Below are 13,111 nucleotides of genomic sequence, written 5' to 3' on the forward strand. Positions count from 1 at the left end.
TATTATGCTTATGTATGTCAAAGGCTTGGAGGCAAAATGTGCCATAGCTGGCTGTTCTGTGGTCAGTGTGGGCCGTTGGGGTCACATCTGTAAGATGAAAGGAGACGTTGTGGTCCGTTGCCTCCACAGAGGAATGGAAAGGTCAGGAAGTGGCCTCAGCACAAACACCAGACACATTGTTCAAGTTCAAGGTAACGCTGAATGGGGTTTTCATTCAGTTAGCTTGGCCGGCCGTCCTTTGACAAGCACGCTGATAAGTGGCTGGTTTTAAAGCGCCGTAATTAGAGGAAAGCGCTGCCGTTGGCGATGGCTGACATTGATGTTATGCTGTTTAAAACCGTAAATTAATTATGTCAGATTTATTTATTTAATTAGTTATTTTGGTGCAGATTGTGAGATTGCTGCTAGTGTGTGTGTGTGTGTGTGTGTGTGTGTGTGTGTGTGTGTGTGTGTGTGTGTGTGTGTGTGTGTGTGTGTGTGTGTGTGTGTGTGTGCTCCCACACGTGGCTTGTACTCAGGTGTGTCTATTGTCTGTCCTTCCAGACAGTGAACAAGGTCACAGCCAGAGGGTCAGATGTCAGGCCAGTGCTTCCCCTCCTCCACCTCTGGCTGCCTCCCTCCCTTTCCTCCCTCTCTGTTGTGTCTGTTCCGTCGTCGGCTCCTCATTAACTCCTCGCAGGGGATTTCCTGTTCGCCCCCTTTTGCTTCCCCGCTCCTGTGCGAAATGGAAAGGCCTATTAGCTCTTTTTACGGAACATGAATAATTAAACCCTTTAATTGTGCTGAATATGCAAAGTAAGAGCCTGAAAGTTGTAAGTACATGCTTGCGATGGAAAAGGTAGGCAGAGCACGGTGAAACCAGCTACGGGGCTGAACCTGAGGGAAGTCTGGGCCTGTTATTTATGAGTATGCGCTCGCAGTGAGTACAGTACGAAGCACAGGCACACATACGCACATACACTCAAGTACGGACACATAATTCAGAGTCTGACTCACCCCCTTTAACAGAAAGTCAATAACAATACAGGAATGATTAATCAGTCCCTCTGTGGCACCTCCCTCTGTACTCGCCGCCTTCCATTCTCTCTCCTCAACCTCACTCACCCTCTCTCAGCTTAGTATTGATCTGAATGCATTTGCTTCCCATTTATCTGTTGGCCCCCTCCCCCATCACGTATATGCTGCCACTGCATCGAGCGGTCACAAAGACCCTTTCACGCAAGAGTGTCTCCCGTGTGCGCACGCACACACACACACACACACACACACACACACACACACACACACACACACACACACACACACACACACACACACACACACACACACACACACACAATGCCCGGCAGCTAACACACACCATTGCGGCGAGCGCGCCATTCGATACCAGGACAGGGGCTACACCTCACTGTGTTGGCTTGATTGTTCTGAAGTGCACATTATAAAAGGTCCTTTTCGTATTAAAGTATGTGTGCGTGTACTTGTTTGCATGTCGCACACACTTTCATCTAAACACAAAGCGGTATTCTTACAGGTTTAACTAACAGCTCATTTGACCCCCCTTGGGTGCCCTCTTTCTATTCTGGTTGGTGGCACACAGGTTGCCATGACACCAGACTGTTTTGTCTGCCCTTTGACCTCTTATAAGGCTGCTGTGGTCAATCAGGCATTACATGTGAGGGGCAAATAGAAAGGAGGAGAAGGAGGGGAGCTGCATTCCCCCTTTCAGAAATGAGGTCCAAAACATTTGTCTATACATCCGCTTTGTATATCGCAGGAGGTGGGGAGCCTCCGAGAGGCTTGCAGTGAAACAAAGACACGTGCACATGCAGACACGGCGCTCCGCAAGGGTAAATGAACTGGAGGTGCTCCCGCGGGGTGGAGGGTTATTATGTTCCTGCAGTCGGCCAGCTAAAGCCGTTTGGCTGCTTCGTTTGAAGTTATATTTATCAAACCGGAGCAGGAGGCTTAGTGCTCCAAGCTGCCGCATTGCTGTGTCCACACCGAGTAACACATGTGTGCACTGAGATAGCGTTCGGATATTAAGATGTTTATCGCTACAATCTGAAACAGAAAGGCATGAAACTGAATTTGTGTTAGATTGTTAGCATCTGTAATCTCCTTCCGTACCTCAGAGCAGTGACACGCTGAAGTCGTGGCTTCTAAAGGGGATGTCCTTCAGTCATTTCACCATCGCAACACAGCAAGCTGAATTATTGTGTTGGGATAAATTTGTAATTATCAAAACGTGTATTAATAAAACACAAAGCATTTGAAAAGAGTAAATATAATGCAATTAAGTCTGCAGCATGAACAATGCTGTACTGCTGGCTCCTCTATAAATAAACACAGATTCATCTCTTGTGATTGCGATTTAAGCAGAATGAAACGCGTTGGTTTTCCTTTTTGCACCACCACTAAAACGGTGGAGCGTGGAGCTGATGTTCTTCCCCAACTTAGGAAGAGCTTTTTATTGTGTTGCCCATTGACACTTCAGCTGTTGCAGTGATTGAACCCATGACCTCTTGGTTAAACACTCTTTCTATTCATGAGGTCATTCGTCTCCCTCTAACCTCTGGACGTGTGTGTGTGTTTCAGGCCTCTGCGTCCTGGAACATCTGGTGACTAATGAATGAGCGATCTCAAGGTAACAATATTTCTGTTATGCACTTCAATCATCTGCCCATCTGTCAATTTCCATAACCATTTGCTTTTCTACCCACGTAAGCTATAATCTTTATTATTGTCCATAAGTGAAGTTTTCAACAGGAATGAACCATCATGTTTTTCTTGGCATGCATACAAATGGATTCTTGGCACATGATTTAATGGTTAGTGACCAGAACGCTTCACCGTTTTCAAGTATTAGTTGCACACAAATTATGGTTTTATTTATAACCTGGATCTCTGCAGCAGCATAACTGTCTTTATTATAGAGTTTCGTAGCTGACTGAAGTTGGATATAATTAAAAGAAACAGCTTTTACTCACAAATCTACTCATTATGTTGTTGTGCAAACATCCGCACATTTGTGTATTCATTCGTTACACTTTTATCTCAAGTGAATTGTGCGTCCTTGAAGTTGTTGGCGAGAAACAATCTCACAAGGTATTTAAAATTCCCATGTTCGTGTAATAATTATGCACCAGCTGTCCAGATGCAGTTGAAAGCTGACATTTAATATTTAACACATGACATGATGCTAGTACTTGAGGAGCTCAACCATTTTTCAAACGCAAAGCCGCTGCCTCCGTGCTGTTTGCCTGGCAGATAACAGACCAACCCTCATTTTTTTTACCACACGTTCTCACCACATCTCCTGCACACGCTTAAACTGGTTTAAAACCCGTCGTGCGATCTCCGAGCAGATACACACGTTCATCGCGCATCTGATTGGAAACTTTGAAGAGGAGGAGCCACACAATGGCAGACGCACACCAATTGCAGCACTACGTAGATTGACAACTGTGCCATAGCAACTGTTTGGCTAGTTGCCAAGCCGGTGGGGTTGCCAGGCAAAAGGTTCCCATGGCAACACTCATTTTGCCATCTTGGTACATGAGGATGGTGTCAACCAAAGCAGATTAGTGTAGAGTGGATCACTGCTCTCACCTGGGAGAAAACATGCATGTTTCAGAATAGAAGGTTTCTCCTTTTTGGTGATGTTCCTCAGTCAGAGGAAGTGGCAAAGGCCATATATTCATATTTAGCATTAGAACTCAGGTCCATAGCTTTGGTATTAGGTATCATCATCTTTTAGTTTTCCCAAAGTTCCAGTATTTTCGACTCATGACCTACCGATTTAAAAACTTAATCGAGTAAACGTCTTACATGCCTTTAAGGGCTGCAGCCATTACGAGAGATCCCAGTGTGTGTCACTGAATTTTGAATCTGAAGTGACACCACGCCACTTATGAATCACGCCAGACATTTTTCATAGCAGAGTAGTATTTCACTGCCCGCTTAAGGGTGGAGTGAGCGAGCGAGGGAGCGAGCGAGGGAGCGAGCGCAGGGATAGCTGACACTGGCACAATTACGCTGCATTTCTGCGTGATTTGACTGTGAAAATACGGCACACCCGGGACATAAAATAAAGTAGGCGATGGGGTAGTGTGTGGATAGTGAGGGTGGGGGTGGTGGGGTGGGGGGTGGGGTGAAGACAGAGGGTGAATCGAAGGGTAAGACGCGGGAAATGGGAACCCATGAGGGCTGAAGCAGAGATGAAGGTTGAGTGAACAGAGGAGGGAGGAGGGGGGGCACTTTGGGGCTGGAAAGTGAAAGGGAGCGGCACAAAGGAGAGGATTAGGACTCCGAACACATAGTGAAAAAGAGGAGGCGAGGACGGGACACAAATTCACCTGGCAACATTTTACAATCTCAAAAGCACGCTCCCCAGGTGGTTAAACGCTTTTTAAATGGGCTATCCAGTTTCTATTTTTCCCTGCGTCTGCCTGTCCTCTGGGGCATAGTTAATCCATAGCTTCAACATGAGCCCTGCAGAAAGATAGGTGTGGTCATTCTTATCTTCATTGTAATGCTTCTTGAGCAGATGCAACGCCGCCAGCACATCTCCCACATTCTGCTCCTCTTCAGACTCAGGAGTGTCGCTCAACACATTTGCAATCATGAAACCGCGTCCGCGTTGACGACTGTTCACGCATTTCTGCCCGAAATGCTTCAAACGGCGTTTTGGCCGCGTATCTTCTTGCCCCAGTTACGTCTGATTCTGTGCTCGGAGTAACATAACACTCCCGGCCTGTAGCTGCTGGAATGTAGCATTGTGCCAGCGAATGTGGTACTGTAGCGTGCAACAATCGCGCCTGCTGCAGGGAGGATCCGCCGATCTGAAATGTTTTGGCCTCAGAGTTGTTTGTTTCTCCTCCGCTTGATGTAGAGGAAGTTCCTATTCTGAAGTGGAAGCAGAAGTCGCCCAGATTTAGACGTGGCAGCTGACAGGAGACGTGATGGCGATGACAGCGTTTCGGCAGATGGCATTTAACTCCCATGATAACCTGCCAGCTTTGAGTCCAACCAGACAGCTGATCTGAACGAAGGGCTGCGGCGCTAACAGTAAGAGTGCCTTTCCACACATGATGGTTTAATAATGACTTGGCTACAGTGATAGTTATGGATACCATTTTTAGCACGAGTCCGTTCTGGCGCAATGTGTTGTCCACATGCTGCCAGCTCCTGATTGGCTGTAAACAGCGGGTTGCAGCTGTCAGCGATGCCCTATTGCAGAGACGTCAGGGTGCCGCGGCGCTGGAGGAGAAGGCGCGGTTTGCACCAGTAGAGGGCAACAGCTCCTCAGAAATGGAGGGGAACGGCATGAATGAACATGAGCAAGCGCATCTGTAGTGCTTACGCCTGCATGAGAGGCACGGGGGTGTAAAAGTGGATTTTCGTAGCTGTGCTCTGACATCGACAAACTTCACATGAACAGTCTTTGTCCCACGTCGGGCTCCGTGCGCTCCTCCACCTTCCCACAGTGCATCAGGTTGCGTCGGCCTCCACCTTCTCCTCCACTGCCTTTGTAAGTCATGTGTCCAGCTGAGGCTCTGCCGGCTCGCACATGCACCTGCTCGGTGTAACTCACCTCCAGGCCGCGGCGCCGCTGCGGCTTCCTCTGGCGACAAAGGTGCAGGGGCACAGATGAACTCTCCCAGCTCTAGCGTCAGTGCATGTTAAATCCCCCATTTCATGTTAAAGAGAGGTGACAAGCATCTCGTCAGACAAAACCAGAGGGTAAGTCTCTTCTCTTACTTAATACCTTCATGCGCATAGATTCCAGTCAGGAAGGAATGACGTGGCTGATGTGTAGACAGGTGAAAGACTACGTGCATCACACACACCTGTGTTAAATGTCTCATTCATGACGCTGGACTTCACCTGACCTGAGACCTGCTGGTGAGACTCTCGGCCGGGGAGCGACTCCACTGTCTTGTGCTCTGCAGCGTGAGGTAGTTGGTTGTATGGTTTCGCATAATAAACAGCACGGAGATAACTGTACAACCTTCTAGCTTTCCCTGCGGAGTCACTTCTAACCGCGTCTAACTCACCCCCAGCAGAGAAGTAAGTATGTTGTTACTCCAACAAAGCATCTCCTAGCGGTTAATGACATGAGTTGTCCTTTTCAACTGCGATGCCTTTCATCCCCTCAAGGTCTAATCAGATTCTCTCCCTCTGGGCTGAATGCTCATGGAGCTTTTCTAACATCCCCGAGGGATTGTGTATCGTTATGTGTAATATTTGTAACAGCCAGCATCCAGTGCGTGGATGCGGCTCCCACTGCCACACAAGCACCTTTAAGACCACACGCCAACATTAGACGCATTTATGAATGCGATGTTTTAATCTTCCCATACCCTCATTCTGTTTCGAGCCTCACACAGCACATTAAAGCAATCCATGACCTCCTGCTTGTCACCGGTTCGTCAGCTCTATTATGGGATGTGGCCGCCCGTTTTACACATACGCTGCCTCCATGTTACGGCTGCGTGTGCTGCCGCCTCCTCCAACACATGCCATCACACTAATTCATCCACTTTACTTCCCCACGACCCCCCCCCCTCCCCGCCTCCCCCCAGCATGCTGGTCCTCCGCTGGAGACGGCAGCCATCTGCACTGCGTTGCAGCCGGTCCTCCTCCCCGCCGGAGAGGGGGCGCATGCATCAGGATTGTGCTGATTCTGCACTGTCAGTCGTGGAGTTCTTTATCATCCACCAGTGATGCTCCCCTGCCCGATCAGACAGCTGAACGTCGCGGGGCTAATGTGGACGGAGGGAAGGGCTGTGTGCTCTGCCTTTTTGTCTCAGCCTGCAACAGGGGCTGTTTTTACCAGCCATTGGTTCCACTTGGCTCACTTTCCGCCCTGGCAGATGCTGCGCCGGGCGCATATTTGCGAGCAGATTGCTGCGCGAGCGCATCCACATGCATGTGTGCTGCTGGGAAATGTGTTTCAACATTGGAAGCGTGAGCGAAACGCCTCAACCTCTCCCAGTCTTAAATCAGCGCCGGTTCCTCGCGGCGTCGCAGTCGCTCTGTGTAAAGATACGTACTTTTCCTGCCTATACACACACAGGCAAGTTTTAAAACATTCATAATGAGCAAATATGTCTCGACTGACGCCAGCTCTGGTCTCTCTGCGTATCCTGGTGAACTAGAGCATCCCGATCCGGAGACAGACAAGGCAGACACCATCCCAGACTGATGATGTCATTCCTATGGAGCACTCCCAGTGCTTTGTCTCTGTGGCACTGCAGAGTGCAGCCGCAGGCACAAACACACACTCGCACACACACGCGCACACACACACTCACACACACACTCCCCCACACACCTGTCTGTGGCGTTTTACGTTTGTCACTCGGGTTCGGACACTGCTTTTATCTTACGTTCAAGCCAAAATGGCGCCCACATGTTCGAATGTAATCTATCGGCGAGGGGACAGACAGACGGATGCGAGCGGGAAAAGACTCCTGCACGCTTTATAATTTATTCACGATCCCCGTGTGTGGAAAACGCACAGGAACTTGCCTTGGTGACATTAATGCAGGATTGGACAGATTATGTGCGCTACTTAGGCACATATTGCACCAGTGTTCGGTGCGGAGGGACAGTGTGGACCGCGCAGCTTGTGTGAAGCCAGTCAGCATGTTGTTTCTATGCTAATTTAAATGGCTTGGCATTACAGTATGACCGTGGCTACGGAGGAGGATGTGCTGGGTCCTGTAGAGCAGGGACGCGCTGAATAAAGTCGCTTACATACAGAATAGGATCAAAGCGGGAAGTAAATTTGGCGTCAGAGTAAGTGTCTTAAACCTGCTGCTACAGTGACACAGTCAAGTATATAAGCAGTGTGTGGTGAATATTCATAGGATATTATGTATGTGTAGTGTGGTGTTATATTCTAACCTACATATCTGAAAGGTTGAACCCTCATTATAAAACAGAAGCTTCTTCTGAAGAGCGTTTGTGATACGGAGAAGCTGGGTTTGTTCATCAGTTGTCTGATGTCTTTACATTTTTAACTGCTCTCACTTGTTCGTGTATTTTTCTCAGTTTCATACCTGTTTTTGTGGCCGTTGGCTGTGTGAAGCAGCTGTCGATCACAGAGGTTTCATTCCAGGGCTCGGTCTCTCTTCGCTCCTTTGGACCCAGTACATAGCAACTATGTATTTTCTTTGTCGGTTTACCCTCATTTTCTCTAAGTGTGTCACACTCGGGTGATAATCTCTGTTGTACAACATGGTCAGAACACTTTAGGGCCATTAATGGTGCTTACACATCAAGTGCAGTGTTTATGCTCCATCTTGCTGAACAGGCAGCCAATCAGTGGCCCTAAATTAGATTTACTTTCATTTCTGAATTTCCCTCAGGGCCTTATGATTCTGTTATCCAACAAACACAACTGCTGCTCTCTGTCCTCACAAAGATGAGATAAATGCTGGAATCAAACTTCCTTTAAACGTATGAACTGATGTGACAATGGTCAGATATATTGAAGGTATAAAACGTTTTAACTGATTTGATGCATAGAGTATTTATATATCATTTCCATAAGGTCGACTGTGTAGTTGTCCACCTCTGATGTCAAGCTCTGTAATCAAAGCACATTGGTGTAATTGGCAAAGCTTTCCACAATGGCTTCATTTAGTGTTTGATGTCACTCCAGCTGCAATTTGGAGTTATGTTGGTGCAACACTATAAATCCTGTAATCAATGTGATGATGGTATGATTGCTGTACACATAGGAGGCAGTAATGTCAGGCTCTCAGGTTCATGAGACTCCTGGGCTTCATATTTTCTCTCTATTCTCATCCTATTAGAGATTCTGACCCTCCCCCTGCATCCCCACTTTCTGCTAGCCTTTCTGCCACCCACCCTCCCCCATCATCTCTCTCTCTCGTTTTCTCTCTCACACACATTCTCAATTTCACAGACACACACACACCCATAGACACACACACATGCATGCACTCAATGCACTCTCTCTTTCTACCTATCTCACACATTCACACAGGCAGCTCACAGATCGCGCGTGTGTGTGTGTGTGTGTGTGTGTGTGTGTGTGTGTGTGTGTGTGTGTGTGTGTGTGTGTGTGTGTGTGTGTGTGTGTGTGTGTGTGTGTGTGTGTGTGTGCGCCCATGGAGGGGGTTTACTGAGCTAGCACAGACGTAAGGCTTGGAAAACGTGAGAGCAAAAGAGTGAGATGGAAGGATGACGACTAGAGAGAGTAAAATAGGGAGAGAGAAAGGAAGAGAGGAGACTTTGAGGTGCAATGAAAGCAGGAGGGGACGCTGGAAACCATGAATGCAGCGTGGAGGGTAAATAAGGGTGTGTGTGTGTTGTCTGTAAGCATGTGCACGGGGCGATTTGGTGTGTGAATGCACAAGTAATCAAGCCTTTTCTCTCTCTCCTTCCTTTCTCTGTGCTTTGCAGCTCTCGTGCGTTTGTGATGGCAGCCCTGCAGAGACAAAAGGTGAGGAACTGTACAGACGCTGGCGTTAGTCACACAGGCAGGTACAGAGCAGAATAATGGAATCAATACTATTGTCTGTAACCTACCTGCCGCTGGGCTGTCTTGTCTGGCCCCCGTATAGACCAGGAGATAGATAGAGGGGGTGAGAGGAAGCGCACTGATTCTGTCTGGGAGAGGAAAGAAAGAAGAGGCTCACAGTAAGGTGAATATTTGCTTTCTTCATTTTCATTCACCAGATCATTTTAATGGCTTGGATTGAAAATTGTCTGTTTTTATGCAGAAGACTCTCATTTTTTTGTGAAACTTTTCATCACTAATTCTTTCCATGTTTCACCTCAGCAGTAATAAATGAAGCCATGTTTTGCTGTTTGCTCAGACGCTTGTCTTTATGTATTTGCAATTTAACTGTGAAATCACGCCTGTGTTTGCAAACACTGAAAATCCTTTCAATTAGTGTCTAGACTGCACGTTGTCGACAGGTCATGTCTGCGTTTCATTTGCGCCTTATTATACTTGTTATGCTTCAACACCTTATTTGTGAGTCTTTTAATTCAATTTCTCTCGTTATAATTGCCTTCTTTTACATCAGCATGATAATTAGTCACATTTGCAGCTGTCAAGGAATTGCGATGTTGAACAATGCACATCTGCGCCAGCTGTGATTACGAAGAGTGGCGCAGAAACGGCCATTTATGTTGCGCTTATGTGATTTACTATCATTAATTCATACTGATTGAAACAGGGGGAAAAAACAAGTCTGCTGCAGATGAATTAATTTCCCGCACAGTAAGTTATGGCAAACGTCCGCTGCTCCCCGGGGTCTGCTCCAGCCTCTATGTCTGCCACATGGGGCATTCTCTTAGTCCTAACATCACATCCCTGTATTCCAACCTCTTGGCCTGTAGCATGAAGTCAACCTGCATGTCAGACATCCTGTGCGTTAGTGCAGTTCGATCTGGTTCCTTATTTGCCGCAGACACATTGCACCTTCCTTCACACTCGCACTTCAGGTGTTTTATACGTGATAATCTTGCTCCGCTGACTGATGAGTCATAGTATGTGCTAATTCCGCTTGTCTACAACATATGGATATTATGAAGGTGTCCCTCGTTAGTGCGTGTCATGCTGTCTGTCTGCCAGTGGGTGGCGTCAGCTTCTAATAATCCGACGCAACTCTATTCTGTCTTCACATTATACATCAAGTTTCACACCGATATTGCTACAGTTTGATTTACTCTAACGTGTCATTGTTTTATTCCATTTATAGGTGGAGCGACGTGTCTAATGTTCTCCCAGTACGGCTCGACTCCGTCTTTGTCTTCCTCCTCGTAACCATCGGAGACTCGTTTAGTTTTACCTGGTAAGTCAGAGCTCAGACGGCGCCTTCGTTCCAACATTGAACTGATAAGAATATAGAAATAAATGAGTATTAAATATTGTGACTTCTGTGATAGCTAAGTAACTGAATGTTTTCAGTATATAAAGAGGATTAAAATGGTTCATAAATAATCCAGATGTGGGAAACTAAACCGTAAAAAATATGTTTTAAGTAAAGATTGGTCTGTTTAATGTTTTACATATTCTACATGCGACTGCTGAGTATTATGATATTTTCTTTTCAGAATGTAGGTTATGATTCTACTATACATGGTCATTACATAACGATGACAAAGAGGCAGCTTTTTAGGGCCCTTCTAGTCCACAGAGCTCAGAAAGCCTATTAGAAATTGTAATTTGTCAGCGGCAGTTCAATAAATCATAATCAAAATGCCCGTGACATTTAACAACACTTTAAAATAATTGTTTGACTGAACTGGTTATTATGAGATAATTTGAGCCCGCTGTGAAATATGTTGCTCTGCTGCTCTGCGAAACAAAAGATTAGTGCAGCTGAAATGTGGACAAATATGTGGCGATTGTGCTCTGATCAGCTTTTAATTGAGACGATCGTTTGTGCTTCTGATCTGCAGCGAACCAGGAGACCGGCCGGTGCCGCAGAATCCAAATGTCAGATGAGGTCATGTCTTTGTCTGGGTGCAGCGTCTCTGCGGATCTTTCCTTTAAAACATTTTTTGTCTACGTGTGGGGGTCTGCGCCTTAGTCCGCTGTATATTCAATTCCTCCCTGTGTGTTTTCCTTTCACAGTATGCCCCTCTGTCCCTGAGACCCTTAACCTGTGAGGTCAAAGCAGGTCACAGGTGAGGTCCTCGGGAACAGGGCTGCATTCAGTTTCAACAGGAGCATTTTGTAAAATATCTTTATGTGACATATGTTTGGATGTTTCGTTCAAGCCACTGTTTGACTGTATGACTGAACAATGATGTATTTTTATATTCTTCACGTCCAGCCGTGTGTCCCCTCACACTTTCAGTGTTTACCTGCCGTGACTCAGAAAGAAGACGACTTCTCCTGTTGCAGCAGAGCACCTCTCAGGGGGCTGAACCCTATTGGCTGGCTTTGTGGTGAAGCCCTGAATAGGGGCAAACAGGAAGACAGCCATGGGTTGTGACCCCGTCTTATTCACCACCTTCCAGAATTGATGCATAATGTGCATGCTATTTAATAAACGCCGGTTCAGTTTTTCCTCCTACCTGAATAAAAATATGACAATCAGGCTTTTGTAATCAGTGTTTTATTTGAAAATTTGTTTGTCTGAAATAACTCCAATAACTCCACAGGTGTTAAATTTAGGCAGACAGATTTCCTCTCACATCAGGTCTTGAATTATTTTTATTCATCCCCTTATAAATAAAAAACGTCCTTTTCCTACAACGGCTTTGAATCGAAAATGCGTGAAATGAAAGTGCCCTTGTTGCTGCACACATGCTGAACACAAGAAGACACAATGAAACACGCTCACTCACGCCAGCACACACCCAGCGTACATGTTTGGGATTTTCCGTGTCGGACCGTCTGACTTTGGCAGCGCCGGAGCAGACGCTTGCCTAATATTGATTGGCTTGTCTGTGCGGAGACAGATGAATGCATTAGTACCCAGCTCACCCTGCCACTGGAAATATATTAAGTTCATGTATTAGGCACCCTGTCTGGTTGTCATGGAGATGCACCACGAGTGAGGGACCAGGGAGGAGGGGGAGAGGGTGGGGATGAGAGGGATGGGAGACGAGTGGGGGATACAGGATGTGATGAGGCAGCTGACTTGATTTGTAGTCCCGCTCTCTCTCTCTCTCTCTCTCTCTCTCTCTCTCTCTCTCTCTCGCTCGCTCGCTCTCTTCCTCTCTCCCAGCCTTTGTCTGTGACTTTCTGTCCTCTCGTGCCCCCTCTTGCTTTTCCTCTAACATCCCTCAAACACCACTTTTCAAAAAATTGTAAACTCCACCAGCGAGACTGTGCGCCTCTTCAGCCTCACAGCTCACTATCCTATTGATTCTGGTGTCCCTATTGTTCCCCTGTTTTCCATTGGTTTTCGGTCTCCGTCTCACCATCCTCTGGCTCACTTTTTTTTTGTGTGTTGGTGTATTTCTCCTGGGTTTTCTTGCAGACACACTCCCCACTTCATCACTCCATGTACATAAGCATTTAACTCTCTCCTCATGTGCCCCTCTCCCCCACTGCTGCCCCCTCCCTCATTGGCTCGCTCCATTTTTCTGCTCTGCAGTAAAACTGGTG

At 46.8% G+C, this 13,111-nt stretch overlaps 1 long non-coding RNA gene across 6 annotated transcripts in view; it reads left to right on the forward strand.

Annotated features, from left to right (window-relative positions):
* Positions 1 to 12,095, forward strand: part of LOC114843400 (uncharacterized) — a 24,190-nt gene extending 12,095 nt beyond the window's left edge. For 2 of the 6 annotated variants that reach the window (XR_008692937.1, XR_003783577.3), the window contains exons 2-6: positions 2,599 to 2,647; positions 9,442 to 9,481; positions 9,603 to 9,683; positions 10,749 to 10,841; positions 11,452 to 12,095. This is a non-coding gene — a long non-coding RNA (uncharacterized LOC114843400). The other 4 variants (XR_008692939.1, XR_008692938.1, XR_003783579.3 and 1 more) reach the window with 4 other exon arrangements.
* The last annotated feature ends 1,016 nt before the right edge of the window (positions 12,096 to 13,111 follow it).

Source organism: Betta splendens, chromosome 16, assembly GCF_900634795.4.
Source record: "Betta splendens chromosome 16, fBetSpl5.4, whole genome shotgun sequence".
Taxonomy (NCBI): Eukaryota; Metazoa; Chordata; class Actinopteri; order Anabantiformes; family Osphronemidae; genus Betta; species Betta splendens.